Here is a 6000-nt window from a genome sequence, read left to right as displayed (position 1 = left end):
TCTGAACAAACAAATTTGAGGTGTCAGAGGTATAAAGACTGCAGTGCTGAAGAAAATGGTTGTACATTTGGAAGAAAACTGAAAAACCATACATCTCCTTGGAAATGTACTAAGAAATGACAAAGAACCCAGAATGGCAAGTGAAAGTAGAACTTCTCCAGTGTGAGGAATCTCAAACAATCACCAAAGGCACAATTTTAGAATGCAAGCTTGAATGATAGCACAATTAAATTATACTCTGCCAAGGAAAAACTGATCGGTGTAGAGAATCAACTTTCGCATACAAAAAGCGTTTGCTAGTGAAAAATGAGAATTGAACATGTTGCTCACAGGAAGTAGAACACCTGAAAGAGGACTCAAAATGCTTAAATTATGAACTTGTAGAAACATTCAACAAAAATGGATCTTCAATTAAAACTTTAACTTCAAGCATCAGTCTCTAGTAAGCATTGTGCAAAATGCCTGGAACAGAAGGAATAGCTGAATCAGAACCGTTGCTTGAAAGCAGAACGAACAACTGAAACTGAACTTATTGAACTTTGGTCCAATCTGAACAACATGAAGGATGAGATGTGCAGAATGGAAAAGCAAATCCAGACTTTTAAAGCAGAGAAGATGAATTCTACGGAACAGATTTGAAGATCTAAAATGAATTGAAAGAGTCTTGAGGAGCAGTCAGTGAGTATGGAAGGAAGATTCTGAAAAGAACTGAATGCCCAGGTGAAGTTGCTAAGCTTATGAGAATTCTGGAGATAACTCGATCAAAAACAATGCAACTTAACAGAATTGTTGCTGAGCTGAATGAAGCCCAGCTTCATAAGCTCAAAACAACTGGAAAAGTAATCAATTTGGCTCAAATAGGAACGAAGGTTCCAATATTGAAATGTGAACTTCTGTGTTGTGGTGAGTAGCATAATGAAAAAGCAAACACTATATATGGGGATGAGCAGTGTTTTGTCTACCCCAGAAGAAACAGGATAAATCAACAACTACTTATCACCACAACTGCCAAATCAAGAGTGGTTTGATACCAAGGAATGGAAAAAGACCCAGATGCCAGAACAATCTCCAAATCAACAGTTTACTTGCAGTGACAAAGCTCCTTACTACAATGGTTGTGTGAATGCGAAATGGAAGAGTTAAAGCCTTCAGGCTACCTGACCCTATGGGATTCAAACAGAAGGGGAGATGGGGTGGGTAGTAATAAGTAGGAATACATTGGATAAAGACTTGGGGAGGTGTAGTATAAAGGTCTCCCACAAATAGGGCTAATGTGGGACTGAGTACGCTACTACCCACACTATGATGTAAGAGAACAAAAGACCCATAGCTAAGGGTCAGTCTCATGTTGGACAGAGACATATGCACAAGCATATAGACTACTCCTGGCTTGGGCCCTTCAAAGTATCAGTATCCAACATTATATACTATTGCTGGGTCAAAATCCTGAAACTCCCTCCCAAACAGCACTGGTGGCTACCTACACTGTATGGCCACCTGGACTGCAATGGGTCAAGAAGGCAGCTCACCACCACCTTCTCGAGGACAATTAAGGATGGATAATAAATGCTAGCCTAGCCAATAACACCCACATATCCATGACTGAATTTAAAAAAGCCTCTTTCTCTTCCTTCTCCTCCCACCCTGCCTTGGTGCTATCCTCCTTCTGGCTCTTCTCTTATTCTCTTCTCCCTCCCCATCCCCCTTATTCCTTTCTCTTTACATCCTCCTCCCTCCCACCTACCTCACCTTTTGGTTCTATCCTTTTCCTTTCTGTCTCCCTTCCTGAGTACAATCCTCCTCCTTTCTCCTCCTCCCCAGGCTATATTCTTCCCTTTTTTTTTCATTTCTTCCCCACCCTCTTCTCTTTTTTTTCTCTCTCCCTACCTCTCCTCTCCACACCGCCCCCCCCCCCCCCCCACTCCTCTCCTCCCTCTCTCCCTCCCCAGGCCCATCCCCCGCTCTGACGTGTGAAGCGCTGATTGGGATCCGGGCCGCATTATAAGCGGCCACCCCATTCCCCTGCTCACTCTGGAGTTCAGGAGCTTCTCCATCCGAGAGAGAGCTGCGAGGACACCACCACCCGGTGAGGACCATGGCCTAGCTCAGGGCCGCACCGAGCCATCCAGTTTCGCACCCTCGGTTGGCAGGCAGGCCGGCTGGCCGGCCGGGGTGGTATGGAGAGGAGCCGGGGGCCGAGTTCCCCCCAGCCCCGGCCTGCGGCTGAGCGGCGGATGCGAATGTCGGGGCGGTGAGGGGAGGGGGGTTGGGTTTTTGTGTGGGTCGAAGGCCTGTGTGCAGCAGCCACCCCCCCCCCCCCCCCCCCAACAACGGTTTGGCGGGCCTGGCCTGGTCTGGTCCCCGGACCGGGGTTGGCGTCGGGGCGGCCCCCGTGGCCGGTGTGGTGTTGGTGTCGGTGTCGAGGCGGCCCCCGTGGCCGGTGTCGGTGTCGAGGTGGCCGGTGTGGTGTTGGTGTCGGTGTCGAGGTGGCCGGTGTGTTGTTGGTTATCGGTGTCGAGGCCGCCCCCTGGGCCGGTATGATGTCGGTGTCGAGGCGGCCCCGGGGCCGAGCGGCCGCCTGCTGTCTCCCTGCGCGAGCGCCGCTGGGACAAGCGGCTACGTGTCAGTACTGCGCACGCGCACAAAGTTTCCCCCAAAGTTTTTTTTTCTTTTTGCCCAAAGTTTTGTTTTTTGGCCCCCAAAAGGGCTGAATGACCATCAGGGTGTCCGGTGCGCGATGCCCAGGTCTCTCCTGGGTGCCAACCTTGTAGCCTGTGTGGTTTTAACAGTAAAAATGCAGGAGTTGCTTGGCTTCCCTTGCTGAAGAGACAAAGGTGATTATGTAATGGAGTATGCTACGTGGAATAACCCAGAGCAGGTCTGGAATATCTGCAGCTAAGCAAACTCTAATCCACAGATAAGCCCCTTGCCCTGTGTGCCACAATTCGGCTGTTGTTCTCCTTTTGTTGTATTTTTTTTTCAGAATTGTCCATGTTTTAGGGGTGTATTTGTTTTTTAATCTTTTACCCACTATCAGCTTGTCTGGTGACGTTGTCACTTTCTGAAGCTGCATGTGGCCCATTTTTTTGGGGGAGGGTGGCCTCTAAAGGGGATCTGGCCTTTTTGCTTTGAAAGTGCCCTTTTTATGTGAACTTTGCCTGTCGTCAGTAATTGCAGCACATAATGTCTGTGTGAAGATGTTAATTAAATGAGCTGCAAGCTGCTGAGTTGGCAGTGTTTGCCACAGTCTACCCATTGCTCTTTTTAATTGAGTAAGGTGTTATTGTGCAGTGAATAATGATTAAGTTAACAGTTTTAAAACAGACAAAGTAAACTTCTCTGGATGGTGGTGGGGGTGATTACCTTGTATTAGCTTCTAACTTCAATTCCAATTGCTTATAAGATCTGGATTCACTTAGTCACTGATATAATGTACACGTGGGACCCATAATGCATTTTTTTGTGAAGATTTCTATTTGGATATTATATTAATGTGCATCAGTGATGTACCTTTTTAGGAAGGATGAGTATACAAGAGGTTGGCATGAAAATGTTTTTTGATTAATGTTGTCAAGTTTTAACTCATTCCTCCCCTGAACCACGCCCCACAGGAGCCTTATCACCATGGAGTTTGCGTTTAACCATCAGTTGTCAGCTTGTTTTTTTAAAATGAGTTCAGATATTACTTGACATAAGCAAAGCTTAAATCAATTGATGATCTCTGTTATGTTGATTAGTGTTGCAGTACACTATTTGAGTTAAAGTTATATTTCAGGTTTATGTTTCTGCTTGTTTTACCATTTTGATAGTTATTAGACTTGCCAGAGTGACTGATGAAGGGAAGGCTGTTCTGTACAGCATGTCACTCATGTTAGCCTTTGCTCCATTGCACCCTTTCACACTGGATGGTCCAGATGTGATAGTTGATGTCTACGTTTGTTATTCTGCCAAGTCCTCAGTCAACACAAGTGGATGTAACTTTCCGAAATGGGAACTTACAAAATGTCGGAACAATGTTTCATTCCTAACCTGTGTCTGACATGTTCTGAAAGGCAGATGGGCCATATATTGCATCAGCCTGACATTTTCATGATAAACAGCTGATTTCTCCCAGCTGACTAAAACTGAACTGTAGGCTCCAAATCTTAAAGACATCTTCATGCAAGTGTTTGGCAACTTTTTTTAAATTCATTTTACAATTGTGGTGCCAAGGCAGAAACTGATTCAAAAACTTCTTTGTTTCATAAATCCTTACACCTAGTTTCCTTTCCCTTGTCTCTCTATTCTGTAAGCATAGAATGAACAGTACAGAAACAGGCCTCTGCCCACCTTATTTCATGTAATCCTATCAATATATCTATGTTTTTCCTCATCTACTTTTCGATTTTCCCCTTAAATTTACCTATAGCTATTCCCCCTCAGCCACTCAGTGGTCACAGTTTTCACATTCTAGTCACTTTCTGACCTAGATACTGAACCATGAGTAAAAACTTGTTTATGCAGTGATGCATCGCCTGAGAGTGCGGTGGAGCTAGGTTCAATCATAGCTTTTAAAGGGGTTTTGGATTATTATCTGAAGAGAGTTTTCAGGGCTGGGACAAAGGTGTGGGAGTGGATGAATTTCTCTTGCAGAGAGTGGTGTGGATATATTGTGCCAAATGGCCTCCTGTGCTATGATTCTGTGCCTTTGATCATTTCTGTTAACTGACTACTTTATGTGGGACCTTGGGACATTTCCTAATTAAAAAGCCCATTGTGCCTAATGCAGTCTGCTGCAAATGGGACAGGCTTAATTTTCTTCCAGACAAAATTGATAATGTCAACTGCTTGCATTTTATATAGCGCCTTATATTAAGGTGATATTTTAAGAAATTAGTAATATGTCACGAGGCTTATTAGGAGTAATTGGGCAAAAGTTATTATTGAGCCAAAGTCCTAAAGATGTGTGACTAAAAGCTTGGAGGTTTTGAGGAACATCTTAGACGGAGTGAGCTGGAGGAGCTTTAGGGAGCCAATTCCAAAGTGTAGGGTCTTGATGGTTGAATGCATGGCTGCCAGTGGTGGGGTGAAGGAAGTGGAGAATGTATATGAGGTTGTAGTTGGAGGAATGCAGAATTCCGGGAAGGCTGGAGAAGGTTAGAAATGGGAGCTATGGAGCAAGTTGAACATGAGGATTTTAAAATTGAGGCATTGGTGAACCAGAGGCAGAAACACCAGGGGCGATGAGTGAATGAATGGGATGGGTTATGGGCAGCAAAGTTTTCAGTAAGGTCAAGTTTATAAGGGGGTGAAAATGGGAGGCTGGTCAGGAACAAATCACAATAGTTGAGTCTCGAGTCAGTAAAAGCATGGATAAGAGTTTGAGAACTAGATAGACTAAGGCAGGGATGGAGACATATGGTGTTACAGAGGTGGTAGTATTGGGATAAAAGTTCAGCTCTGTAAAATAGGACACAAGGGTTGCGAACAGTCCAGTTCAGCCTGAAACAGTGACCAGGAGGGGAATGGATTGGTGGTTAAGCACTTGGTAAGTTGGTTTGGTTTGTGTATCAATACCGTACTCCTGGACCTCTTTCCAGCTGCCGCATTTCATTTGGTGGGGGGGCGGGGGGATTGCTGGATACTGCATGTGAATTACTCCTCAGAACAAGCTCATCAGATTTTTAAAGGTTGGGATCTCTGCTCTGCATGAACCACTTTTTAAAAAATTGTCTGTCTTGGGAACTTGCTATGTTTTCCTTAGCATGTAGAGTCATGAACCCTCCATGTTGCTCTATTCTGGCCTTTTAGTTTTGGAACAAAGCAGACGTCTTTAATGGCAACTATGTTGTGGGTGATTCCTTGCAGGGCTGAGGTGCCGTCATCATGCTACACTTCTGTGATTCGTCTACTTCAACCTTTGCCCCTTTCTGTGCTGTGCAAGTTATAATATGGCAGTAAGCCTGTGCTGGGGGAGTTGGGTAGAGCATTTCTGGATTATTGGATAGTTTACTGGTGAAA

The 6000-nt window shown here is 44.9% G+C and overlaps 1 protein-coding gene across 2 annotated transcripts in view; it reads left to right on the top strand.

Annotated features, from left to right (window-relative positions):
* The first annotated feature begins 1954 nt into the window (after nt 1-1954).
* The window catches only part of LOC144693648 (vigilin-like), a 77728-nt gene continuing 73682 nt past the window's right edge, over nt 1955-6000 (top strand). The window contains exon 1 of one of the 2 annotated variants that reach the window (XM_078563500.1): nt 1955-2086. The gene's annotated coding sequence lies outside the window, so the exon portion shown is untranslated. Of the gene's footprint in view, nt 2087-2651; nt 2835-6000 lie in introns of those variants that run through there. The other variant, XM_078563501.1, reaches the window with a different exon arrangement.

This window comes from Cetorhinus maximus, chromosome 19, assembly GCF_964194155.1.
Source record: "Cetorhinus maximus chromosome 19, sCetMax3.hap1.1, whole genome shotgun sequence".
Lineage (NCBI taxonomy): Eukaryota > Metazoa > Chordata > Chondrichthyes > Lamniformes > Cetorhinidae > Cetorhinus > Cetorhinus maximus.
The sequence above is the reverse complement of the archived record's forward strand: the minus strand, read 5'-3'. Positions and strand labels throughout refer to the sequence as shown.